General features: G+C 51.1%; 1 protein-coding gene across 3 annotated transcripts in view; it reads left to right on the top strand.

The window, feature by feature from the left end:
- The first annotated feature begins 9,728 nt into the window (after positions 1-9,728).
- The window catches only part of MAPKAP1 (MAPK associated protein 1), a 399,325-nt gene continuing 381,065 nt past the window's right edge, over positions 9,729-27,988 (top strand). For 2 of the 3 annotated variants that reach the window (XM_073600313.1, XM_073600315.1), the window contains exon 1: positions 9,729-9,864. The gene's annotated coding sequence lies outside the window, so the exon portion shown is untranslated. Of the gene's footprint in view, positions 9,865-9,902; positions 10,026-27,988 lie in introns of those variants that run through there. The other variant, XM_073600314.1, reaches the window with a different exon arrangement.

Here is a 27,988-nt window from a genome sequence, read left to right on the forward strand (position 1 = left end):
CGGGGGACACTTGCAGGAACCGGGGACGCTTGCAGGAACCGGGGACGCTTGCAGGGACTGGGGATGCTTGCAGGGACTGGGGGACGCTTGCAGGGACGGGGGACGCTTGCAGGGACTGGGGACACTTGCAGGGACTGGGGACACTTGCAGGGACTGGGGACACTTGCAAGAACCGGGGGACACTTGCAGGAACCGGGGGACACTTGCAGGAACCGGGGACACTAGCAGGAACCGGGGACACTAGCAGGGACTGGGGGACACTTGCAGGGACTGGGGACACTTGCAGGAACCGTGGGACACTTGCAGGAACCGTGGGACACTTGCAGGGATTGGGGACACTTGCAGGAACTGGGGACAATTGCAGGGACTGGCGACATTTGCTGGAACCGGGGGGACACTTGCAGGGACTGGGGACGCTTGCAGGCACTGGGGACGCTTGCAGGGACTGGGGGACGCTTGCAGGGACTGGGGGACGCTTGCAGGGACTGGGGACGCTTGCAGGCACTGGGGATGCTTGCAGGGACTGGGGACGCTTGCAGGGACTGGGGGACGCTTGCAGGGACTTGGGACACTTGCAGGGACTGAAAAGAATTTTACAGCTATTTTATAATTTTCCTTTAGGGAGGGTGTGACGGGGGTGTGTCCTATGCCTACATACTTTTGCTAATAAGTGTCCCTCATTCCCATCTCAGAACGTTGGGAGGTAGGCCAGTTGGAAGGTACTCTACTGGGGGACAATTGCAGGGATTGGGGGACACTTGCAGGGATTGGGGGACACTTGCAGGGATTGGGGACACTTGCAGGGACTGGGGGACACTTGCAGGGACTGGGGACACTTGCCGGAATTGGGGGACACTTGCAGGGACTGGGGACACTTGCAGGAACCGTGGGACACTTGAAGGGATTGGGGACACTTGCAGGAACTGGGGACAATTGCAGGGACTGGGGACATTTGCAGGAACCGGGAGGACACTTGCAAGAACCGGGGGGACACTTGCAGGGACTGGGGACGCTTGCGGGGACTGGGGGACGCTTGCAGGGACTGGGGACGCTTGCAGGGACTGGGGACGCTTGCAGGGACTGGCGGACGCTTGCAGGGACTGGGGACGCTTGCAGGCACTGGGGACGCTTGCAGGCACTGGGGACGCTTGCAGGGACTTGGGACACTTGCAGGGACTGGGGACATTTGCAGGAACCGGGGGGACACTTGCAAGAACCGGGGGACACTTGCAGGAACCGGGGGACACTTGCAGGAACCGGGGACGCTTGCAGAAACCGGGGACGCTTGCAGGGACTGGGGACGCTTGCAGGGACTGGGGGACGCTTGCAGGGACTGGGGACGCTTGCAGGGACTGGGGACACTTGCAAGAACCGGGGGACACTTGCAGGAACCGGGGGACACTTGCAGGAACCGGGGACACTAGCAGGAACCGGGGACACTAGCAGGGACTGGGGGACACTTGCAGGAACCGTGGGACACTTGCAGGAACCGTGGGACACTTGCAGGGATTGGGGACACTTGCAGGAACTGGGGACAATTGCAGGGACTGGCGACATTTGCAGGAACCGGGGGGACACTTGCAAGAACCGGGGGGACACTTGCAGGGACTGGGGACGCTTGCAGGCACTGGGGACGCTTGCAGGGACTGGGGACGCTTGCAGGGACTGGGGGACGCTTGCAGGGACTGGGGACGCTTGCAGGGACTGGGGACGCTTGCAGGCACTGGGGACGCTTGCAGGGACTGGGGACGCTTGCAGGGACTGGGGGACGCTTGCAGGGACTTGGGACACTTGCAGGGACTGGGGACAATTGCAGGGACTGGGGACATTTGCAGGAACGGGGGGACACTTGCAGGGACTGGGGACGCTTGCAGGGACTGGGGACGCTTGCAGGGACTGGGGACGCTTGCAGGCACTGGGGGACGCTTGCAGGGACTGGGGACGCTTGCAGGCACTGGGGACGCTTGCAGGGACTGGGGACGCTTGCAAGCACTGGGGACGCTTGCAGGGACTGGGGACGCTTGCAGGGACTGGGGGACGCTTGCAGGGACTGGGGACGCTTGCAGGGACAGGGGGACGCTTGCAGGGACTGGGGACATTTGCAGGAACCGGGGGGACACTTGCAAGAACCGGGGGACACTTGCAGGAACCGGGGGACACTTGCAGGAACCGGGGGACACTTGCAGGAACCGGGGGACACTTGCAGGAACCGGGGATGCTTGCAGGAACCGGGGATGCTTGCAGGAACCGGGGATGCTTGCAGGGACTGGGGACGCTTGCAGGGACTGGGGACGCTTGCAGGCACTGGGGACGCTTGCAGGGACTGGGGGACGCTTGCAGGGACTGGGGACACTTGCAGGGACTGGGGACACTTGCAAGAACCGGGGGACACTTGCAGGAACCGGGGACACTAGCAGGGACTGGGGGACACTTGCAAGAACCGGGGGACACTTGCAGGAACCGGGGGACACTTGCAGGAACCGGGGGACACTTGCAGGAACCGGGGGACACTTGCAGGAACTGGGGACGCTTGCAGGAACCGGGGATGCTTGCAGGAACCGGGGATGCTTGCAGGAACCGGGGATGCTTGCAGGGACTGGGGACACTTGCAGGGACTGGGGACGCTTGCAGGCACTGGGGACGCTTGCAGGGACTGGGGGACGCTTGCAGGGACTGGAGACACTTGCAGGGACTGGGGACACTTGCAAGAACCGGGGGACACTTGCAGGAACCGGGGGACACTTGCAGGAACCGGGGACACTAGCAGGGACTGGGGGACACTTGCAGGGACTGGGGACGCTTGCAGGCACTGGGGACGCTTGCAGGCACTGGGGGACACTTGCAGGCACTCGGGACACTTGCAGGCACTGGGGACACTTGCAGGGACTGAAAAGAATTTTACAGCTATTTTATAATTTTCCTTTAGGGAGGGTGTGACGGGGGTGTGTCCTATGCCTACATACTTTTGCTAATAAGTGTCCCTCATTCCCATCTCAGAACGTTGGGAGGTAGGCCAGTTGGAAGGTACTCTACTGGGGGACAATTGCAGGGATTGGGGGACACTTGCAGGGATTGGGGGACACTTGCAGGGATTGGGGACACTTGCAGGGACTGTGGGACACTTGCAGGGACTGGGGACACTTGCCGGAATTGGGGGACACTTGCAGGGACTGGGGACACTTGCAGGAACCGTGGGACACTTGCAGGAACCGTGGGACACTTGCAGGGATTGGGGACACTTGCAGGAACTGGGGACAATTGCAGGGACTGGGGACATTTGCAGGAACCGGGAGGACACTTGCAAGAACCGGGGGGACACTTGCAGGGACTGGGGACGCTTGCAGGGACTGGGGACGCTTGCAGGGACTGGGGGACGCTTGCAGGGACTGGGGACGCTTGCAGGGACTGGGGGACGCTTGCAGGGACTGGGGACGCTTGCAGGCACTGGGGACGCTTGCAGGGACTGGGGACGCTTGCAGGGACTTGGGACACTTGCAGGGACTGGGGACATTTGCAGGAACCGGGGACATTTGCAGGAACCGGGGGGACACTTGCAAGAACCGGGGGACACTTGCAGGAACCGGGGGACACTTGCAGGAACCGGGGACGCTTGCAGGAACCGGGGACGCTTGCAGGGACTGGGGACGCTTGCAGGGACTGGGGACGCTTGCAGGCACTGGGGACGCTTGCAGGGACTGGGGGACGCTTGCAGGGACTGGGGACACTTGCAGGGACTGGGGACACTTGCAAGAACCGGGGGACACTTGCAGGAACCGGGGACACTAGCAGGGACTGGGGGACACTTGCAAGAACCGGGGGACACTTGCAGGAACCGGGGGACACTTGCAGGAACCGGGGGACACTTGCAGGAACCGGGGGACACTTGCAGGAACTGGGGACGCTTGCAGGAACCGGGGATGCTTGCAGGAACCGGGGATGCTTGCAGGAACCGGGGATGCTTGCAGGGACTGGGGACACTTGCAGGGACTGGGGACGCTTGCAGGCACTGGGGACGCTTGCAGGGACTGGGGGACGCTTGCAGGGACTGGAGACACTTGCAGGGACTGGGGACACTTGCAAGAACCGGGGGACACTTGCAGGAACCGGGGGACACTTGCAGGAACCGGGGACACTAGCAGGGACTGGGGGACACTTGCAGGGACTGGGGACGCTTGCAGGCACTGGGGACGCTTGCAGGCACTGGGGGACACTTGCAGGCACTCGGGACACTTGCAGGCACTGGGGACACTTGCAGGGACTGAAAAGAATTTTACAGCTATTTTATAATTTTCCTTTAGGGAGGGTGTGACGGGGGTGTGTCCTATGCCTACATACTTTTGCTAATAAGTGTCCCTCATTCCCATCTCAGAACGTTGGGAGGTAGGCCAGTTGGAAGGTACTCTACTGGGGGACAATTGCAGGGATTGGGGGACACTTGCAGGGATTGGGGGACACTTGCAGGGATTGGGGACACTTGCAGGGACTGTGGGACACTTGCAGGGACTGGGGACACTTGCCGGAATTGGGGGACACTTGCAGGGACTGGGGACACTTGCAGGAACCGTGGGACACTTGCAGGAACCGTGGGACACTTGCAGGGATTGGGGACACTTGCAGGAACTGGGGACAATTGCAGGGACTGGGGACATTTGCAGGAACCGGGAGGACACTTGCAAGAACCGGGGGGACACTTGCAGGGACTGGGGACGCTTGCAGGGACTGGGGACGCTTGCAGGGACTGGGGGACGCTTGCAGGGACTGGGGACGCTTGCAGGGACTGGGGGACGCTTGCAGGGACTGGGGACGCTTGCAGGCACTGGGGACGCTTGCAGGGACTGGGGACGCTTGCAGGGACTTGGGACACTTGCAGGGACTGGGGACATTTGCAGGAACCGGGGACATTTGCAGGAACCGGGGGGACACTTGCAAGAACCGGGGGACACTTGCAGGAACCGGGGGACACTTGCAGGAACCGGGGACGCTTGCAGGAACCGGGGACGCTTGCAGGGACTGGGGACGCTTGCAGGGACTGGGGGACGCTTGCAGGGACTGGGGACGCTTGCAGGGACTGGGGACACTTTCAAGAACCGGGGGACACTTGCAGGAACCGGGGGACACTTGCAGGAACCGGGGACACTAGCAGGAACCGGGGACACTAGCAGGGACTGGGGGACACTTGCAGGGACTGGGGACACTTGCAGGAACCGTGGGACACTTGCAGGGACTGGGGACGCTTGCAGGCACTGGGGACGCTTGCAGGGACTGGGGGACGCTTGCAGGGACTGGGGACGCTTGCAGGGACTGGGGGACGCTTGCAGGGACTGGGGACGCTTGCAGGCACTGGGGACGCTTGCAGGGACTGGGGACGCTTGCAGGGACTGGGGGACGCTTGCAGGGACTTGGGACACTTGCAGGGACTTGGGACACTTGCAGGGACTGGGGACAATTGCAGGGACTGGGGACATTTGCAGGAACGGGGGGACACTTGCAGGGACTGGGGACGCGTGCAGGCACTGGGGACGCTTGCAGGCACTGGGGACGCTTGCAGGGACTGGGGGACGCTTGCAGGGACTGGGGACGCTTGCAGGCACTGGGGGACGCTTGCAGGGACTGGGGACGCTTGCAGGGACTGGGGGACACTTGCAGGGACTGGGGACACTTGCAGGAACCGTGGGACACTTGCAGGAACCGTGGGACACTTGCAAGGATTGGGGACACTTGCAGGAACTGGGGACAATTGCAGGGACTGGCGACATTTGCAGGAACCGGGGGGACACTTGCAGGGACTGGGGACGCTTGCAGGCACTGGGGACGCTTGCAGGGACTGGGGGACGCTTGCAGGGACTGGGGACGCTTGCAGGGACTGGGGGACGCTTGCAGGGACTGGGGACGCTTGCAGGCACTGGGGACGCTTGCAGGGACTGGGGACGCTTGCAGGGACTGGGGGACGCTTGCAGGGACTTGGGACACTTGCAGGGACTTGGGACACTTGCAGGGACTGGGGACAATTGCAGGGACTGGGGACATTTGCAGGAACGGGGGGACACTTGCAGGGACTGGGGACGCGTGCAGGCACTGGGGACGCTTGCAGGGACTGGGGGACGCTTGCAGGGACTGGGGACGCTTGCAGGGACTGGGGACGCTTGCAGGGACTGGGGGACGCTTGCAGGGACTGGGGACGCTTGCAGGGACTGGGGGACGCTTGCAGGGACTGGGGACATTTGCAGGAACCGGGGGGACACTTGCAAGAACCGGGGGACACTTGCAGGAACCGGGGGACATTTGCAGGAACCGGGGGACGCTTGCAGGAACCGGGGACGCTTGCAGGGACCGGGGACGCTTGCAGGCACTGGGGACGCTTGCAGGCACTGGGGACGCTTGCAGGGACTGGGGACACTTGCAGGCACTGGGGACGCTTGCAGGGACTGGGGGACGCTTGCAGGGACTGGGGACGCTTGCAGGGACTGGGGGACGCTTGCAGGGACTGGGGACGCTTGCAGGCACTGGGGACGCTTGCAGGGACTGGGGACGCTTGCAGGGACTGGGGGACGCTTGCAGGGACTTGGGACACTTGCAGGGACTGGGGACATTTGCAGGAACCGGGGACATTTGCAGGAACCGGGGGGACACTTGCAAGAACCGGGGGACACTTGCAGGAACCGGGGGACACTTGCAGGAACCGGGGACGCTTGCAGGAACCGGGGACGCTTGCAGGGACTGGGGACGCTTGCAGGGACTGGGGACGCTTGCAGGGACTGGGGGACGCTTGCAGGGACTGGGGACGCTTGCAGGGACTGGGGACACTTTCAAGAACCGGGGGACACTTGCAGGAACCGGGGGACACTTGCAGGAACCGGGGACACTAGCAGGAACCGGGGACACTAGCAGGGACTGGGGGACACTTGCAGGGACTGGGGACACTTGCAGGAACCGTGGGACACTTGCAGGAACTGTGGGACACTTGCAGGGATTGGGGACACTTGCAGGAACTGGGGACAATTGCAGGGACTGGCGACATTTGCAGGAACCGGGGGGACACTTGCAGGGACTGGGGACGCTTGCAGGCACTGGGGACGCTTGCAGGGACTGGGGGACGCTTGCAGGGACTGGGGACGCTTGCAGGGACTGGGGACGCTTGCAGGGACTGGGGGACGCTTGCAGGGACTGGGGACGCTTGCAGGCACTGGGGACGCTTGCAGGGACTGGGAACGCTTGCAGGGACTGGGGGACGCTTGCAGGGACTTGGGACACTTGCAGGGACTTGGGACACTTGCAGGGACTGGGGACAATTGCAGGGACTGGGGACATTTGCAGGAACGGGGGGACACTTGCAGGGACTGGGGACGCGTGCAGGCACTGGGGACGCTTGCAGGCACTGGGGACGCTTGCAGGCACTGGGGGACGCTTGCAGGGACTGGGGGACGCTTGCAGGCACTGGGGGACGCTTGCAGGGACTGGGGACGCTTGCAGGGACTGGGGGACGCTTGCAGGGACTGGGGACGCTTGCAGGGACTGGGGACGCTTGCAGGCACTGGGGACGCTTGCAGGGACTGGGGGACGCTTGCAGGGACTGGGGACGCTTGCAGGGACTGGGGGACGCTTGCAGGGACTGGGGACATTTGCAGGAACCGGGGGGACACTTGCAAGAACCGGGGGACACTTGCAGGAACCGGGGGACGCTTGCAGGAACCGGGGGACGCTTGCAGGAACCGGGGATGCTTGCAGGAACCGGGGACGCTTGCAGGGACTGGGGACGCTTGCAGGCACTGGGGACGCTTGCAGGCACTGGGGGACGCTTGCAGGGACTGGGGGACGCTTGCAGGGACTGGGGACACTTGCAGGGACTGGGGACACTTGCAGGGACTGGGGACACTTGCAAGAACCGGGGGACACTTGCAGGAACCGGGGACACTAGCAGGAACCGGGGACACTAGCAGGGACTGGGGGACACTTGCAGGGACTGGGGACACTTGCAGGAACCGTGGGACACTTGCAGGAACCGTGGGACACTTGCAGGGATTGGGGACACTTGCAGGAACTGGGGACAATTGCAGGGACTGGCGACATTTGCAGGAACCGGGGGGACACTTGCAGGGACTGGGGACGCTTGCAGGCACTGGGGACGCTTGCAGGCACTGGGGACGCTTGCAGGGACTGGGGGACGCTTGCAGGGACTGGGGACGCTTGCAGGGACTGGGGGACGCTTGCAGGGACTGGGGGACGCTTGCAGGGACTGGGGACGCTTGCAGGCACTGGGGACGCTTGCAGGGACTGGGGACGCTTGCAGGGACTGGGGGACGCTTGCAGGGACTTGGGACACTTGCAGGGACTTGGGACACTTGCAGGGACTGGGGACAATTGCAGGGACTGGGGACATTTGCAGGAACGGGGGGACACTTGCAGGGACTGGGGACGCGTGCAGGCACTGGGGACGCTTGCAGGCACTGGGGACGCTTGCAGGGACTGGGGGACGCTTGCAGGCACTGGGGGACGCTTGCAGGGACTGGGGGACGCTTGCAGGGACTGGGGACGCTTGCAGGGACTGGGGACGCTTGCAGGGACTGGGGGACGCTTGCAGGGACTGGGGGACGCTTGCAGGGACTGGGGACGCTTGCAGGGACTGGGGGACGCTTGCAGGGACTGGGGACATTTGCAGGAACCGGGGGGACACTTGCAAGAACCGGGGGACACTTGCAGGAACCGGGGGACATTTGCAGGAACCGGGGGACGCTTGCAGGAACCGGGGGACGCTTGCAGGAACCGGGGACGCTTGCAGGAACCGGGGACGCTTGCAGGCACTGGGGACGCTTGCAGGCACTGGGGACGCTTGCAGGCACTGGGGACGCTTGCAGGCACTGGGGACGCTTGCAGGGACTGGGGACGCTTGCAGGCACTGGGGACGCTTGCAGGGACTGGGGGACGCTTGCAGGGACTGGGGACACTTGCAGGGACTGGGGACACTTGCAGGGACTGGGGACACTTGCAAGAACCGGGGGACACTTGCAGGAACCGGGGGACACTTGCAGGAACTGGGGACACTAGCAGGGACTGGGGACACTTGCAGGAACCGTGGGACACTTGCAGGGATTGGGGACACTTGCAGGAACTGGGGACAATTGCAGGGACTGGCGACATTTGCAGGAACCGGGGGGACACTTGCAAGAACCGGGGGGACACTTGCAGGGACTGGGGGACGCTTGCAGGGGCTGGGGGACGCTTGCAGGGACTGGGGGACGCTTGCAGGGACTGGGGGACGCTTGCAGGGACTGGGGACGCTTGCAGGGAGTCATGTGACCGAGGAGTGTGTGTGTGGTGGGTGCACGAGGTCACATGACTCTGTATGCGGATCATTCCGCTCACTGCAAACTTCTGTCTTCTAATAAACTCATTATTCCCGGGGACGGTTTACTGCGAGTGTCCCCCGGTTCCTGCAACCGTCCCCACTGCCTGCAAATGTCCCCCAGTCCCTGTAAGTGTTCCCCGGTGCCTGCAAGCATCCCCCGGTCCCTGCAGGAACCGGGGACGCTTGCAGGGACCGGGGGATGCTTGCAGGCACCGGGGAACACTTACAGGGACTGGGGGACATTTGCAGGCAGTGGGGACGGTTGCAGGAACCGGGGGACACTCGCAGTAAACCGTCCCCGGGAATAATGAGTTTATTAGAAGACAGAAGTTTGCAGTGAGCGGAATGATCCGCATACAGAGTCATGTGACCTCGTGCACCCACCACACACACTCCTCGGTCACATGACTCTCGTACGTCACATATGAGCCCAGTCGCATGACTGTGATGTCATCAATCCTCTCCGGTGGTGTTTCTCGTCGTTCATTGAGGACCGGGGGCGTTTCGGGTGACGGGTGGAGGTGAGCTGAGGGAGCGGGCGGCCCTGTGGTCATGTGTGGACGGATGTGTTTTATACCAGTCACCGGCTGTACAGTACAGAGACACAGCCTGCCAGTGACAGCTCAGCTCATGTCAACACAACACAGCCCAGCTCAGCACACTCCCCTGTGGGGCCCTATTGGTGAGCTGACCCCGGAGTACACCGCCTGTCTTCTAATACCCGGAGTCAGGGATTGTTTACACAGGAACCATGGGACCCTTAACCCCCTCCTGTCCAGCCCCAGCCCCTGGGAAGGTCAGCCTGATCATGTGATTGGCTGTCGCAGTGATCACATGATCAGGAGCCTATTCCGCTGGCTGGCGACCGTATTTAGAGGCTGAGCGTGGTCTATGACGCCTCGGGATCTGTTCTGGGAGTTCTCGGCGTAGAATGCAATGCTGTCCATGGAGTCGCATGAAAGCGGTAAATAGAGTTGCCACCTCATCCCTTTAAACCCGAACACGTAATAATTACACAGGTTCTGAGGCTGATTAAGGTGGTAATCATCCTCAGAACCTGTGTAATTCATATGTGTTCGCGTTTAAAGGGATCAGGTGGCAACCCTAGCAGTAAAGCCCGTCCTCCGTCCTCCTACACAAAGCCACAGGTTTTTATTGTGCACCATCACAACCTTCCAGCCACCGGCGTCCTAACAACCGGTGATATCATCAGTGTTGATATGAAGGGTGTGGATTGCCTTCACAGCCTCTTTGTTATGCCGCGTACACACGAGCGGATTTTCCGTCGGAAAAAACTTGGATGTTTTTTTCCGACGAAATTCCGCTCAAGTTTGCCTTGCATACACACGGTCACACAAAAAGTTCTCTGAACTTTCGACCGTCAAGAACACGGTGACGTACAACACTACGACGAGCCGAGAAAATGAAGCTCAATGCATCCGAGCATGCTTCGAATTGTTTCCGAGCGTGCGTAGGAATTTTTGCGCGTCAAAATTTGTACAGACGATCAGAATTTCCGATCAGAAAAATTGTGAACACGCTCTCAATCTTTTGCTGGCGGGAATTCCGCCAGCAAAAGTCAGATGGCGCATACACACGGTCGGAATTTCCGACCAAAAGCTCTCTTTGGACTTTTGCTGGCGGAATTTCCGATTGTGTGTACGGGGCATTAGCCTCTCTCCGTCAACACTGAGTGATGGAGAGAAACGAAGGGAGAGGAGAAACACTGGAATACTAGTCGGTACTAGTGTGCAAAAGTTTTGAAAGAATAAATCACCTCGAATGTTGGGTGTCCTGTGTGTGTAGATGCTGCCGCATTATGTAAAACTGACATACAATCTGACACATAATCACACACATAGGTTGGACTTGATGGACTTGTGTCTTTTTTCAACCTCACCTACTATGTAACTATCAGAATAGTTTTTTACATTTTAGAATGGGATGCCTTGAGACTGTCCATGATTTTAACCGCTTGTCAATCAGCTGCTGTCATTATACTGCGGCAGGTCGGCTAGTTCCCGCGAACCGCCGTACCGGTACAGCGGTCCCTTCAGCAGTTATAGTAGGCACGTGTGCCCCCACTGCGCGGGGGGGGGGGCTAATGCACGTGGCCGGTGGCCACAGAGAGCCAGAACGGGGATCTGTTAATGTAAACAAACAGATCCCCGTTCTGACAGGGAAGTGGAGAGAGATCTGCTGTTCCTAGTAATCAGCAACAGCGATCTCTCTCTGTACTCCCAGTCAGTCCCCTCCCCCCCACAGTTAGAAACACCTCAGAGGGAACACATCTAACCTCTCTTTAGTGTTGACCCCTTCCCTGCCAGTGTCATTTATACATTAATCAGTGGCTATTTTTAGCTCTGATTGCTGTATAAATATCACCGGTCTGAAAAAAGGGTCCGCTCTAAAAAATGCTAAACACCGCCATTATTTGTAAATAAATAAAAAAATAAAAATGCCATAAATCTATTCCCTATTTTGTAGACGCTATAACTTTTGTGCAAACCAATCAATATACACTTAATGCGATTTTTTTTTTTTTTTTTTTTTTTTTCAAAAAATATGTAGAAAAACAAGCATTGAGCTAAACAGATGAAGATTTTTTTTATTATTTTTTTTTCGGATATTTATTATAGCAAAAGATTAAAAAAAATATTGTAAGTCAGGTGGATAATTAAAAAAGTATCTAATGCACCTTGAAGGTCCAAAGAGGGCTTCATCAGGGCTTCATTGAAAAGAATGTGATTAGAACAAAATTGAACTGGACCTTTGAAGTTATTTCTTCCAGAATGACAGGTCTTGTCAGCAGTTGATTTGACAATAACCAGGGACAAGTCTTTATATAGAATGTGTTGAATTCTGTAGTTATTATATATGGTGCTTAGAGATAAGCTCTGTCATCCCCCAAACTTGGCTCTAACCTGATTGCTGAACTCCCACTTTTGTGTACTTCGTGGTTGTAATCCATTACATATACCAAGTAAAGGGAGATAAAATGAAACAAATCCTCCTATGTATGTTGTACCTGTTTGTCTGCAGTCCTCTCTCCTCTACAGCTGTTCAAACTACAGAATGTATACAGCTTATTTGAGCTGTCGGGGGGGAAAAAAAGGGGGGAAGATAAAATTACATACTGCAGAGTTCAGTGAGAAGAACTCTGAGAGCTGATTGTAGGGAAGGGAAACCTCCTTTTCACACAGCACACAGGAACAGAGCTAAGGCTGTCAATCACAGGCTGTGTGCTGGAGCTCCCTCCCCTGTCACCTTTTTTCTGTTGGTGTCAGAATTACCTGTCAGAAGTGATTCATGCTGATAGCAGGGAATAAAGAAGCAGACAGAAATGCTTGGTGCTTTTAACCGCTTAGTGCTTTTAACTACTTCCCGTCCACTGGGCGTCATATGACGTTCTTGATTTTGTGTGGGTATAGCTGAATGATGGGTGCAACTACAGGCATCATTAAGATATTGGCTTTTTTAGCCCACGATTCCCTACACCATAAGAATGATCATAGTGGCTGTTCTGCCGGTTGATCGTTCTTACGGGTGGCGGGAGGGGACGCTCGGCCTCCGTTGCTGCTACCAACTCACCGCTTCCATCGGTGAGTCTGAGACGGGATCCGCAAGCTCCGGATGTTTACCATAGAGATTTCCGGGGGACCAGATGGTCGCCGGAGTCTCTATGATCGTTCGGAGCCCAAGCACAATGCTATGACTTCACGCCCGGCCTCTGCATTAAAAAAAATGGCGCCGCCTCGGCTGGGAAGCCGAGATCGTTTTTTTTTTTCAGGCTTTCTTATTGACCCCCATATCTCACTGTAAAGAGGACCAATCATATACCATATTCGTATTACAAGGGATGTTTACATTCCTTGTAATAGGATTAAAAATGATCAAAAAAAGTTTTTTTTTTTTTGTTAAAACATGTCAAACTAAAAAAAAAAAAAAGTAAAGTAAAATTAACAATAAATAAAAAAACACCTCTGCTGTCCCCGTGAGCTCGCACACAGAAGCGAACGCATATGTAAGTCCCGGCCACATATGAAAATGATGTTCAAACCACATGTGAGGTATCGCCGCGAACATTAGAGCGAGAGCAATAATTCTAGCTTTAGACCACCTCTGTAACTCAAAACATGTAACTAGTAAAACTTTTTAAAGCGTCACCTATGGGGATTTTTAAGTACCGAAGTTTGGCAGCATTCCACAAGCGTGTGCAATTTTGAAGCATGACATGTTGGGTATCTAGTTACTTGGCGCAACTTCATTTTTCACATTATGCACAAAAAATTGGGCTAGCTTTACTGTTTTATGTGCTTTAAAAAAAAAAACAAACTGTTTTTTTTTTTTTTCTAAAAAAAAAACACGTTCGAAAAACTGCTGCACAAATACCGTGCAAGATATAAAGTTGCAATGACTGCCATTGTATTCTCTAGGGTCTTTGCTAAAAAAAAAATATATAATATTTGGGGGTTCTATGTAATTTTCTAGCAAAAAAATGATGATTTTTACATGTAGCAGAGAAATGTCCGAATTGGCCTGGGTGGCAAGACAAGTACACACTATAAAAGGGTATGCTTTGTTCATATTTCGTGTCTGAGGTTTATAACCACTTTAAGAGTTCTGTGGGGTTGTGTCATTCCACGCTCCGCAAGGGAACAACCCAGCCCACAGCTCATTGGAGTACAAAAAAGCGGGAGTTGTGAGTTTGGCTCTGAGATAAGTCTGGAGGATGGCAGACTTCATCTATAATAGTATTTAGATGTCCTAGAGCAGTTGTTCTCAACTCCGGTCCTCAGGACCCACTAACGGGCCAGATTTTATGTATTACCTTGGAGAGATGAAGACTAGAATACTGCAATCACTGAGCAGCAAATGATATCACCTGTGATGTATTTCAATTATCTTCCAAACCTGACCTGTTAGTGGGTCCTGAGGACAGGAGTTGAGAACCACTGTTCTAGAGGCTGCACGATTCTGGCTAAAATGAGAATCACAATTTTTTTTGCTTAAAATAAAGATCACAATTTTCTAATGATTCTCGCAAAGTAACATCATCTTTCACATTATACCAAAAGATTGGGCTAACTTTACTGTTTACTCTTTTTTTTTTTTTTTTTTTTTTTTTTAATTAATTGAAGTGTATTTTTTCCCAAAAAATTGCATTTGAAAGACCGCTGACATAAAATATTGCAACAATCGCAATTTTATTCTCTAGGGTCTCTGCTAAAAGAAAGGAAAAAAAAAAATTATATATATATTTATTTATTTGGGGGTTCCAAGTAATTTTCTAGCAAAAAATTCTGATTTTAACTTTGTAAGAAACAAATGTCAAAAAAAGGTTTAGTCTTTAACCGCTTGCCGACCGCCTCACACAGATATACTGCAGAAGGGCTCGTACAGGCAAAAACCACGTACCTGTATGTTGCCCTTTAAGAGGCGGCCAGCGGGCGCGGCAAGCTCCGTAAGTCGGGTTGCGCGGACTATTTATGTTTATAGCGCAAAAAATAAAAACCGCAGAGGCGATCAAATACCACCAAAAGAAAGCTCTATTTGTGGGGAAAAAAGGACGTCAATTTTTTTTGGGAGCCACGTCGCACGACCGCGCAATTGTTAAAGCGACGCAGTGCCGAATCACAAAAAGTGCTCTGGTCAGGAAGGGGGTAAATTCTTCCTGGGCTGAAGTGGTTAAAGCGGAGGTCTGCCCACGGCTGCAAAAATTAAAAGCCAGCAGCTACACATACTGTAGCTGCGGGCTTTTAATAATAGGACACTTACCTGTCCTGGAGTCCAGCGATGTCGGCACCGCAGCTGATGTTTCCATCAGCTGTCAGATGCTGCCGCTGCTATTGCTGGTAAGGGAACCCGGCAGTGTAGCCTTACGGCTTCACCCTGGGAACCCTACTGTGCATGCGCGAGACTCCGCTGCTCTCTCCTACTGACCTGGTGGCAGGGGAAGGAGGAGGGAGCCAGGCGGTGACGTCAACGGCCACGGCTGTGGCTTCTGAAAGTGGGAACAGGATACCTGTCAAAGATGTGTATTGGCTCCCCCCTCCCCCCCGAAAAGGTGCCCAATGCGGATTTCTGCAGCATATTTGGCAAGTACAGAGTCACAGTATATATATAAAATATGCAAAGTGGTTGGAGGGAAGCTTCAGAATGGCAAAGATGTTTTTATTACAAACTATGTGAGCAGACCGCAGTTCCTCTTTAAAGCCTAACTCCAGGTTTTAGTGAACTTTAAATAGTTGGTTTGGTCAAGCTAGTCCAAGAAAACGATTTCCTTCACTAACAAAAACCTTCTGCCTTTAGAATCACTTTAAGGCCTCTTGCACACTGCAGCTTGAAAAAGCTCAGTACAGCTTATTCTTTTACTGAGCTAAAATACAGCCCATTAATTGTAATGTGCCTATGCACACTGGCGTGTAAACAAGCGATGTGCATTCTTTAGTAAAAAAATAATAGAAAAATCAGCATTTTTGGTCAGTAATTTACGCCGTATTCGCGCATATTTGTACGCAAATGACTATTGACCTACTGTGAACACAGAAATGTGCGGAATTGCGCGAACGCATATGTGCGAAAATTAGTGCAAATACAAAAAAAAAAAAAAAGGCTGAAAAAATAGATGCTCTAACAGGAGTATCGTGTGCAAGAGGTCTAATTCAACCTTTTCAGGCTTCCAGTCATGTCTATGTTCTTGTTTGGCTTATTAAAGACTTGGGGTGCCGCTCAGGTTCTTATGTCCAAATCAAGTGACTCTCACTGTGGGTGCGGCTCGGGAAGAGCTGATCTCGGCTCAGTGTATTCAGTCTGCAAAGCGGAAGCTCCGATGGCTCCACTCCAAGACTCGACAGTCACTGGGGTTAAAGCAGCCTTAGCCTACCTCAATGCAGGCTTTATGAATTTGCCTTTAAATCAGCCTATTTGCAATCCACTGTACATAGGGCTCTGAGGAAGAAGGTATTCCTTCGAAATGCGTCAGCCGGGAGTGGCCCCTGAAATCTCCTGTTACCATCTGGTGTTTGTTGTCATAGACCAGTTGCTGTCATCTGGAGATTATTTGTATCATGAGTTTTCTTCCATACGTTTTGTGAGAAGCTTTTTAACTTACCGTATATATTAGAGTATAAGCCGAGTTTTTCTGCACATTTTTTTTTTGTGCTGAAAGTGCCCCCCTCGGCTTATACTCAAGTCAAGCACTTTTCTGGTGCAAAGAATGACATTTTTCGAACCGAATTTGGGACCACTTGGTGCTAGGAACCCCAAATTTGGTGTGCAAACCCAGTGGAACTAGCATTACAACATATCCAAAGCTGGGGTTCCTAGCCCAAGTGGCCCTGAGATACGGGACCCCAAAATCAATTCATAAAATGTCATTCTCTGCTACAGAAAAGTGCTTGACATTTTCTGAACCGACTTTGGGGCCCCGTATCTCGGGGCCACTTGGTGATAGGAACCCCAGCTTTGGATATGTTGTAGTGCTAGCTCCACTTGGACAAGTTGGAAAACCTTTCTCAATCAGCAGCTGCAGCCAATAGGCTGATCAGTGTATTCTGAAAGCAGTAGGAGCCGATGTCAAAATCCTCCATCCACCTCATTTGTGTGGATGGAGGAATCTGTTTTCTTTTGTTCAGAGCCCAAGAAAACAAACCATCTGTTCATCTATGCTCAGCTTTGGTTGCATTAGAAACTAGCCTGCGAGGACAGAAAACACAATTAAATTTAGGTTTAGCTTTAGTTAAATTTAGTTCTGTAATACAGGTCACCCTAATGAAATTTAAAGTGGTTCTAAAGGCTGAAGGTTTTTTTTACCCGCATGCATTGTATGCATGAAGGTAAAAAACCTTCTGTGTGCAGCAGCCACCCCTAATACTTACCTGAGCTCCCTCGTAATCTAGCATTGTGCACGACAGCATTGGTTTAACGGGGACTCTCCCTCCTCATTGGCTGAGACAGCCTTTGTCAAGCATGGGTTTCCCATGCTTGACAAAGCATTTAACCTCTCAGCACCCAGTATTGGCTCCCATTGCTGTCAATCGCCTCCTTTGAGCCAGTGAGGAGAAAGAGGGGCGGGGCCGAGCCACCGCTCCATTTCTGAATGGACACATGTCTGCTCGGGTGCCCCCATTGTAAGCTGCTTGCTCTGGGGGCACTCAACAGGAGGGAGGGGCCAGGAATGCCAGCTGGGAACCCGAGAAGAAGAGGATTGGGGCTGCTCTGTGCAAAACCACTATAAGTATAACATGTTTGTTTTTTAAATGGCCTTTAATCTCACTTTAACAATTTATTTTTTTATTTTTAATGAATCGCAAATTCTAAAATACCTTATTTAGTTGTTGTTTTACATTGTCTTGCCAATAAACAGTATTTTATATCTCTTCTTTGAAAACAAAAAATGACCCAGGACTGATTGAATATACGCTTTTTGAAAGAGTCAAACCTCTTGATTTTAAAACTTGCTAACTGTGTTTATGATGCTTCAGTTTATAAATGGAGAGGAGCCTCTGTCTCCTGTCCATTTATCTTCAGTGCGGCTGAGGCTGGAGAATCTGTATTTTTAGTCCCTTTCCCTGTCTCAAAGGGGAGATGTCAGGGGTCTAAACCCCTGACATCTCACCAAACCCCCCCCCAAAACCAGGTTGATTTAAAAAAAAAAAAAAAGGAAACATTGTAATAAATATTTAAAAGTAAAATTGTCAAAATTTAGAAAAAAAAAAAAAATTATAGCATTGTAAAAAAAAAAAAAAAAGAACCCAAAAGATATATAAATTGTAAATAATAATAAAAAAAATAATAATACAAAAATTAAATTGTGGAAAAAAAACAAAAAAAAACAAAAAAAAAACTACTGACAGTCCACGCCTCATCAGTGCCACCTATCAGTGCCCAGTAGTGCTGCATATTAGTGCCACTGTCACATTACATTAAAAAAAGAATCGGTAATTGGTATTGGTGAGTACTTGAAAAAAGTATCGGTACTTGTACTCATTCTTAAAAAAATGCTATCAGTGCAACCCTAGTGGAGTGAACCGGGCCTGACAAATGAGCGTCTCCGGCAATGCTCCCTCCTATGTACTTGTATAAAGATGGCAATAAATTCTTCTCTAGGTGCTGTTTGGTGGTGGTAGTGCAGCAAAAATGGCTAATGTTTTTCAAATTCTGTCAGGAATGTGTGAATTTTTAAGTACAATTGTAGGTGAGTTCCTCAAGGGGTTAAAGGTATATTCCTTTCTGGCTTCCCTTAACCCCATCATGCCTAATCCTTTTTCTGGCACTTGTTGCTTACAAGTTAAAATCCGTATTTTATTGCTAGAAACATACTTAGAACCCCCAAATATATATATATATATATATATATATATATATATATATATATATATATATATATATATATATATATATATATATATATATATATATATATATATATATATAGTATGTGTTTTGTTTAATTCATGAAAGAGTATTTCTTAAAAAAAAAAAAATGTAATTTGAAGGAATATATATTTTATATATTTTTTTTTTTTTTTTTTTAGCAGAGACCCTAGAATAAAATGGCGATTGGTGCAATATTTTATTTGCGCAGTGGTCTTTCAAATTACATTTTTTTTTTTTTTTTTGGAAGAAATACACTTTCATGAATTAAAAAAACAAAAAAAAACAAAACCGTAAAGGTTACCCAATTTTTGTATATAATTTGAAAGATAATATTACGCTGAGTAAATTGATACCTAACGTGTCCATGCTTTGAAATTGCGAACACTTGTGGAATGGCAACAAACTACGGTACTTAAAAATCTCCATAGGCGAGGATTTAAAAATGTCTACAGGTTACCTGTTTAGAGTTACAGAGAAGGTCTTGTGCTAGAATTATTGCTCCTGCTCTAACGATCGTGGCGATATACCTCACGTGTACATTTGCGGACATTTGCAGGCGTGACTTGCGTATGTTACATAGTTACATAGTAGGTGAGGTTGAAAAAAAGACACAAGTCCATCAAGTCCAACCTATGTGTGTGATTATATGTCAGTATTACATTGTATATCCCTGTATGTTGCGGTCATTCAGGTGCTTATCTAATAGTTTCTTGAAACTATCGATGCCCCCCACTGAGACCACCGCCTGTGGAAGTGAATTCCACATTCTTACTGCTCTTACAGTAAAGAACCCTCTACGTAGTTTAAGGTTAAACCTCCTTTTCTTCTAATTTTCATGAGTGGCCACGAGTCTTGTTAATATCCCTTCTGGGAAAAAGTTTTATCCATATTGTGGGGTCACCAGTACAGTATTTGTAAATTGAAATCATATCCCCTCTCAAGCGTCTCTTCTCCCTAGAGAATAAGTTCAGTGCTCGCAACCTTTCCTCATAACTAATATCCTCCAGACCCTTTATTAGCTTTGTTGCCCTTCTTTGTACTCGCTCCATTTCCAGTACATCCTTCCTGAGGACTGGTGCCCAGTATGCGTTCGCTTCTGCATGCAAACCCGGAGGGATGGGGCGCTTTACATTTTTTATTTATTTCTTTTTTACACTGCCCCTTTAAAAAAAAAAATGTGATTACTTTTATTGCTGTCACAAGGACAAGGACATCCCTTGTGACAGTAATAGGCAGTGACAGGTACTCTTTATGGAGAGTCTAAACCAGTGGTCATCAACCCTGTCCTCAGGGCCTACTAACAGGCCAAATTTGCAAGATAACTGAAATACATGACAGGTGATATCATTTGCTGCTCAGTGATTGCAGTATTCTAGTCTGCATCTCCCCAAGGGAGTTAAATATTTCCATGGGTTTCCAAGTGCAGCCGAACGGTCTCCGAGTCTCTCCGGCGCCCCTCACCTCTGGCCACATGCGGTATTGCATGCCATAGAAGTCAATGTGGAACGAATTATCTTCGATTTCATTGACTTCTATGGGGAAACTCGCTTTGATATGCGAGTGCTTTGGATTACAAGTATTCTCCTGGAACGGATTATGCTCATAATCCAAGGTTCCACTGTATTTCCGAATGGCTCAGAACGGCTCCGAGTGTCACCAGCGCCCACCGCACCACCCATTACTGCACACCGCAGAGGCTTGAATGCTGCTCGTTTTGTGAGACAACACTCGCAAAGCGAGACAGGATTTAAAAAAGGAAAAATTTCTCTTATTGCGAAACGCTCGTTAACATCGTTACTCGCAGTCCGAGGTTCCACTGTATTGATTGCTAGGACTCATCCGGCGTCCTAGCAACCAATCACCTGCTGTTTAACTGAGACAGCTCCCACTCTCCATACAGAACTGTGCTGCCTCCCACTCTCCACTCTGCAGTGAAGGCCTGTAGATGACGGGTAGATCTCGATTGATGGGTAGCCGACCCCATATTAATGCACAAAAGAATTATTATTAAAGGAGTTGTAAAGGCAGAAGGTTTTTTTATCTTAATACATTCACATAAAAAGCCTTTTGTGTGTAGCAGCCTCCCTAGCTCCCCCTAATAATTACCTGACCCCCATCTCTGTCCAGCGATGTCCACCAGTCCCTGGGCTGTCCAGGACACTCTCTCCTGATTGGCTGAGACACAGGAGCGGCACCATTGGCTCCCGCAGCTGTCAAAGTCAGTTAGCCAATCATGAGAAAGGCAGCTCCGTGTATAAATAGACACACAGGGCTGCAGCTTGGCTCGAGTGCTCCTATAGCAAGCTGCTTGCTGTGGGGGCACTCGACAGGAGGGAGGGGCCAGAAGCATAGTAGAGGGACCCCGAGAAGAGGAGGATCCAGGCTGCTCTGTGCAAAACCACTGCACAGAGGAGGTAAGTATAACATGTTTGTTATTTAACTACTTGGCGACCAGCCGCCGCAGTTGTGCTGCGGCAGTTTGGCAGTGCACGGCTGCACAAATCCCTGTCATCGTATGTTGGCCACCTTAAGAAGCTTTAGGGGGCGCGCCAGAGCCGTTGCGCGTGGTCACAGGCCACGATGTCCGCCGGCCACCCACGATTGCTCCTCAGAGAGCCAGAACGGGGATCTGTCAATGTAAACGGACAGATCCCCATTTTGACAGGGGAGTAGAGAGAGATCTGCTGTTCCTAGTAATCAGGAACAGCGATCTGTCTCCTCCCCCAGGCACTACACAGCCCCCACAGTTAGAAACGCCTCCCTAGGGAACACAACCCCTTGATCGCCCCCTAGTGTTAACCCCTTCCCTGCCAGTGGTAATTATACAGTAATGAGTGGCTGTTTTTTTTTTTTAGCACTGGTCGCTGTATAAATGTCACTGGTCCCAAAAAAGTGTCCGATCTGTCTGCCGCAATGTCGCAGTCCTGCTAAAAATCGCAGATCGTAAAAAATAAATAATAATAATCCATAAATCTATCCCCTATTTTGTAGAAGCTATATCTCTTGCACAAACCAATCAATATCCGCTTATTGCAATTTATTTATTTTTTTTAATCAAAAATATGTAGAATACATATTGGCCTAAATTGATGAAGAAATGTGTTTTTTTTGTTTTGGATATTTATTATAGTGTGTATGATATATTATATATTATATATATTATAAATTTTTTTTTTTTAAATTAATTGTCGCTCTGTTTTTGTTTATAGCGCAAAAAATAAAAACTGCAGAGGTGATCAAATACCACCAAAAGGAAGCTCTATTTTTGGGGAAAAAAAGCACATATATTTTGTTTGGGTACAGCGTCACACAGCGTTAACTGTGCAACTGTCAGTTAAAGCGGCGCAGTACTGTATTGCAAAAAGTGGCCTGGTCATTAAGGGGGCAAATTCTTTCCGGTCCTTAAGTGGTTAAAAAAAAAAAAACTACAAAAAAAGATCAGACTTTACAATCACTTTCAGACATGTTATCCCTATGATATTCAACCATAGCGTCACGCATACTATAAAAATGTGTTAACTCCTCATTAAAACCTAATTTCTCAATCATAATGGATTCATGCCATTTGGAACATTGGCTTTTCAGTACCTGCCAATGAATTTTACCTAAGTGATGTCTCAAACTCATAAAAGTGCCTTGCAAGAAACAAATCCTTTTGAGAGGTATTCTTCAAGGACTGGATACTGTCCAAGAAGAGACATGCCATAAGTACATATTGTGCTTTCATTGCATTTGATCGTAATCTGACCTTTGGTGATGTCTGGACACAGAGAAACAGGAGGCTATTTATTACACTAAATACCTTTGTGATTTTGCCTGTGTTAGACAGACATGCAAGAGTTCACATTCAGATTAAATGGATATAGTGATATTGTGTGTATTAATGTCCTCCCCAGAGAGAGAATGCAGTCTAAATCTGTTAAGAATGCTTCTTATAAAAAAATGTGTCTTTAGCAAGACATGTTTATGTGTTCAGATATCATGTTTGTGAAATGAATAGTCACGTATTGTACCAAAAAGAGTGCATCGTGCTCACGGATCTTATTGAGATGTGTGGATTTCTATAGACTGCAATTATGGATCTGTATTGTTGACACTGGTTATGCTGGTTTAATGTTTGGATTTTATAGTGTCAGTCGTTTTTTTTTAATTATTTTCTTTTCTTTTTTCTTTTTTTTAAATTTATTTATTTATTTATTTTTTTAGCAGCCCTGTTGGGGGGCTTTGGTGAAATATCAGGGGTCTAAACAGACCCTCCTTTTTGAGCGAGTGAAATTACATACCCCTCAGGACCTTGCCATCTGTTTCTATCCGCCTTTGCTGTAAACTTCTAGGTACCCTGTTTCCCTGAATATAAGCCCTACCCCGAAAATAAGACCTAGCGTGAGATCCTGGAATGGCTGTAATATAAGCCCTACCCCAAAAATAAGCCCTAGTTCAAGTCCTTGTAAAATCATGTAATTCATTTTGTAAAAATATTATATAATGTGCAGTGTGTCTACTTGTAACTTTATTGTGGAAAATACCTTTTACTCATTCGTTCATTGACAGACACAGCCTTCTTTATTCAGAACGGCAGGGTTATATCATCTCCACAGGAGTAGGACTAGGTAGAACAAAAAAACAACCCCTGGCTACGCCCATGGGCTGTCCTCCGTCAGTATATTACCCCCTCCCTGCTCTAGGTATTCAGTTTTTTTTTTTTCTGCCTAGTCAGGAGTAAGGACCTAGTTCCCTGCTGGGATCTATAGTCCTGGGAATTTTTTTGTTGTTTGTTATTTTCTCGTTTTCCTGTAATTTTTCCAGTGAGAACTACAATCAACTGCCTGGCTGGGCGACAGGCTGGACGCTTGATCCAGTGGTCACCCCAGTCTGGCCAACGAGCACGCGCAGACCACAGCTATGCACTAGGTCGGCCGCGACATAGCCCCACTGGACAGGGGCTGGCCCTGCGAGTTAAACGTCTCGCGAGGTTGCATACGACCGTGTCTCGTCCTGTGTCGCAGCGTTCCTCATGGCCGACAGCCCCCCCACTTCAGTGGCGAGGAGGATCTGTCTGGGAGCGTTGCCTGCGCTTTTTCGCTGGAGGGGTGTAAGGTGTCCCCTCCTCTCCTTCCCCGGAGTGGTGTGGGGCGCGTGTACTCCCTGGGGTGGCTGGTCCCTCCAGGGTTCTCCCCCACCCCCCATCCCTGGTGAGGCCCAGACTCCCAGCCTAGGGGATTTGGGACATGGTTCCCCTTTTCCACCTTCGGGTTGTTACTCGGGGGGGGGCATCCAGGGTTGGGCCTGGGAGTTGAGTGGTTGCCGTAATCTAGGCCGTGGCTTTGCGGCCTACCAGCCGGGGGCCCGCACTCGCGGCCGGTGGATGTAAATTTAGGCTGCGGCTTTTCGGCCTACCGGCTTGGAAGTCCGAAAGTTTAGGCAGCGGCCTGCCTACCGGTTTGGACGGTCCGGTCCCACCGTGGGCCGCGTGCTCGTGGCGGGCGGCTAAAATTTAGCATGCAACTTTTTTGCGGCCTACTGGGCCGTGCTCTTGTACCTATTGGCCCGCGGCTTCTGTAGCTACCTGGATCGGCGCCCCTGTGCGGGGCCCCTGGTAGTTGCCCCCTGTGCGGGGCCCCTGGTAGTTGCCCCCTGTGCGGGGCCCCTGGTAGTTGCCCCCTGTGAGGGGCACCAGTCTGCGCCCCCTGTGAGGTGCTCGCTTTTGTGCCCCCTGTAAAGGGGCCTTGGTATGTGGATCTCGGACAGGGGGTTCCAGTTGGTGGCCCCCTCCCCCTGTGTTTTTTGGGGTAGCACTTAGGCATATAGCCTAGTATATGGAACCCCTGAGGGTCAGGATGGAGTCCATTAGCATGGCGGTAGCACCCCTTCATCATGGGGACCTTCTGGTTTCTATCGACATCACAAATTCTTGTTTACGCATTCCGTTATATGCCCGACTCCAGCACTTCCTCCGTTTTGCAGTGGGTGTGGTGCATGATCAGCGCATAGTCTGGCCACCACTCCTCGGGTATTCGCCAGGTGTTGGCCCTGGATCGGGCGTGGTTGCATCTGTGGGGGTTTGCGGTCCTGGCTACCTTGATGATCTTCTTCTGCCACTCCTCGGCTACTCCGAGGGACAATGTAGTTTCTATGCAGACCTTGACTGACTTCAGTAGGCATCTATACTATCTGAAGTCTGCTTGGACCCTTCCAGAACTTCGGATTATCTAAGCCCGAGCTTCAGCTCTGGCCAGCATGTTTTCTTCTCTTGGACAAACTCCAAAAGTTTCATGCTGCGTTTTTTTTTTTTTTTTTTTTTTTGTTTTTTTTTTATTCTCTTGTCCGGCAGGTAGGCCCTCTGCGGACCTGTGTGTGGGTGTTGGGTCTGAGAGTTTCTACCTTTTTGGAAAGGATTCCATTTGCGCAGTTCCATACAATCTCCCTTTTAAGGAGATCCTGGCATTAAACAGATGCCCGAGGTCTCGGGACAATTTGATTCGGCTGGGTTAGAAAACCAGGGTTTCCTGGTCTGTTGGCTCGCTCTCCGGTTCTTTGGCGGGATAAATCCTTTCTCCCCTTGTATTAAACAGGGTGACCACCAATGCCAGTTGGTCCGGGTAGGATGTCCTGGGACTGAGCTCTGCTCAGGGTCATTGTACGCTGGTGGAATCCGGACTAGCAGGTAATATCCTGGAACTTTGAGCGATCAGGCTAAGTCTGGATCATGGACGGATCGACTTCGGGGGGCTCCCGGTACGGTTCTTGTCGGACAAGGCAACCACAATGGCTTATGCCCTTCGCCAGGATGGGTCAAATAGGCCGTGGTGGCCCTGTCTGTTACTAGTATTCCCCGGTGGGCAGAACGTTTCGTCTGGCCCTATTCCAGGGTATGCATTACAGGAGTGGAATGCTAACAGACGGATACCTCAGTTGGCGAGGGTTGGACCACGGATGGGCCCTTCACTGGGCTGTGTTTCTTCGGGTTTGTTCCCACTGGGACACTCATGAGGTGAGGTAGTTCTCTTGGTGTCCAGGTTCAATTGGACGGTACCAAGGTTTATGGTAAGGTCACAGGTTGCTCTGGCAGCTCTGGTGGCCCATGGGGCCAATGACGTTTTCCTATGCCTTTCCTCCTCTCCAGCTTCTGTTGTGGCTTTTACGCAGGATCACGGCTGCAGGGTTTCTGGTCATTCTATTATCCCTGGATGAGTCCAGTCGGTCTGGGTACGCTGACCAGGTGTGCCTGGTCGCAGTCGTTCCTTGTCGACTGCCTCTCAGGAAGGATCTATGGTCCCAGGGCCGTTATTCCATCCTGCCTTAGAGTCCCTGGTTTTAACGGCCTGGCTGTGTTGAGCCAGGTGCGGCAGTTCCGACACTGTTGATGGCTGGGGAGTCCATCTTTTAGGAGGTTTTAACCTCCGGGTGTGGACAGCGCATATATCCTGGTGTGAATCACCGGGCATTCATTCTTGTTCTTTCTAAGTGGCTCCAATTCCGATCCCCATTTACGGAGGGTTTAGCAGGAATGCGCCTCGAGTACCATCGAGGGCCAGGTGTCAGCCTGGGTGCTCGTCTTCAGCATCCCCTGGTCTTGCGCTCCCCTGGTGCGTACCTTTTTTATTCAAGGGGTTAGACGTCTGTTTCCACCGGTGCGTTTTTTTTTCTACTGCCGTGGGATCTGAACTTGGTGTTTTCGAGTCCCTCTCCCTCCCTCTTTCAAAATATTGGGAGATTCCACTGCTTACTCTGTCTCGGAAGGTGGCCTCTTGGTGGATTTCACCTCTACTCACAGGGTGTCGAAAAGGGTGGCGTTATCTTCTCGTTCACCTTACCCAGGTTTAGGCGGTGCTTCACCCTTCTCTATTGTTCCGTCCCTGGGTTTCCATTTGAACAAGGACATTGTGTTTCCTTTCTTGTGTCCCTGGCAACACATCCCAAGGAATTTGCCTTATCTGCCCGGGATGTGGTTTGGGGGATTCGGTTGTATTTGTTAGCCACTGCGTCTTTTGGAAGTCGGGCTCTCTGTATTCTCGGACAGGCCAAGAAAGGGGCTGTCTGCTTCTTCTGTGACCTTCTTATGGAAGGATCAGACAGATGATGACTCTGGGCTATTCTGTCAGGAATCGGGTTCCTGCATTCCCTGTTACGGCGCATTTTTCTCGGGCGCCTAGTGCGTCTTGGGCCTTTGGTCTTCAGGCATTCGTGGCGCAATTTTCTCAAGTCCTACAAAGTGGATGGCTTGGATCTGCGGGTGCCTTTTTTGGCCACAAGCTTTTTGCAGGCTGCTGTTAAGAGGGTCTAATCCCTCTTGAAGGAGTATCGTTCAGGTTGGGTTCCAGCTTGTCCTGTGAAGCTACTGTTACCCCTGGTTGGCTTTTGTGTTAGCCTTGGGATTTTTCGCTGTCCAACCCCTCATGTTCAGCACCGCTTTGAGACGTCCCTACCGTTCTGAATAAAGAAGGCTGTGTCTGTCAATGAACGAATTAGAAAATAGGACTTGCCGTAAAATCCGTTTCTCTGAGTTCATTGACAGACACAGCACCCACCCTCTCTATGGAGTTTTTTGATACTTCTATTACTGCTTTCTACTAAACTGAATACCTAGAGCAGGGAGAGGGTTATATACTGACGGAGGACAGCCCATGGGCGTAGGCAGGGGTTGTTTTTTTGTTCTGCCTAGTCCTACTCCTGTGGAGATGATATAACCTACTGTTCTGAATAAAGAAGGCTGTATCTGTCAATGAACTCAGAGAAACGTATTTTACAGTAAGTAAAAAATCCTATTTACAGCGCCGCTGGGTGCTCACGTGGCCCACTGGAGTTCTTCTCTTCTCCTTCCACGTGACGTCAGCAGCCCCTCCCTCTGCAGGGCTCGGAGTGGGAAAGAGCTCTGGCGGGTCGTGTGAGCGCCCAGCGGTGCTGTAAATAAGGCATTTTGCACAATAAAATTACACAAGGAGACACACTGCACATTATATAATCTTTTTACAGAATGGATTACGTGATTTTACAAGGACTTGAAATAGGGCTTATTTTCGGGGTAGGGCTTATATTGCAGCCATTTCAGAAACTCACGCTAGGTCTTTTATTCAGGGCAGGGCTTATTTTCAGTGAAACAGCGTACCTAGAAGTTTACAGCAAAGGTGGATGCAAACAGATGGTATCCAGATGGCATTTTCATCTTCAGTAAACTATTGGTTGGACTTGATGGACTTGTCCTTCTTTTTTTTTTTTTTTTTTTCAACCTCACCTACTATATAATCTTTTTTAAAGAATGGATTA

This window comes from Aquarana catesbeiana, linkage group LG09 (genome assembly GCF_042186555.1).
Source record: "Aquarana catesbeiana isolate 2022-GZ linkage group LG09, ASM4218655v1, whole genome shotgun sequence".
Taxonomy (NCBI): domain Eukaryota; kingdom Metazoa; phylum Chordata; class Amphibia; order Anura; family Ranidae; genus Aquarana; species Aquarana catesbeiana.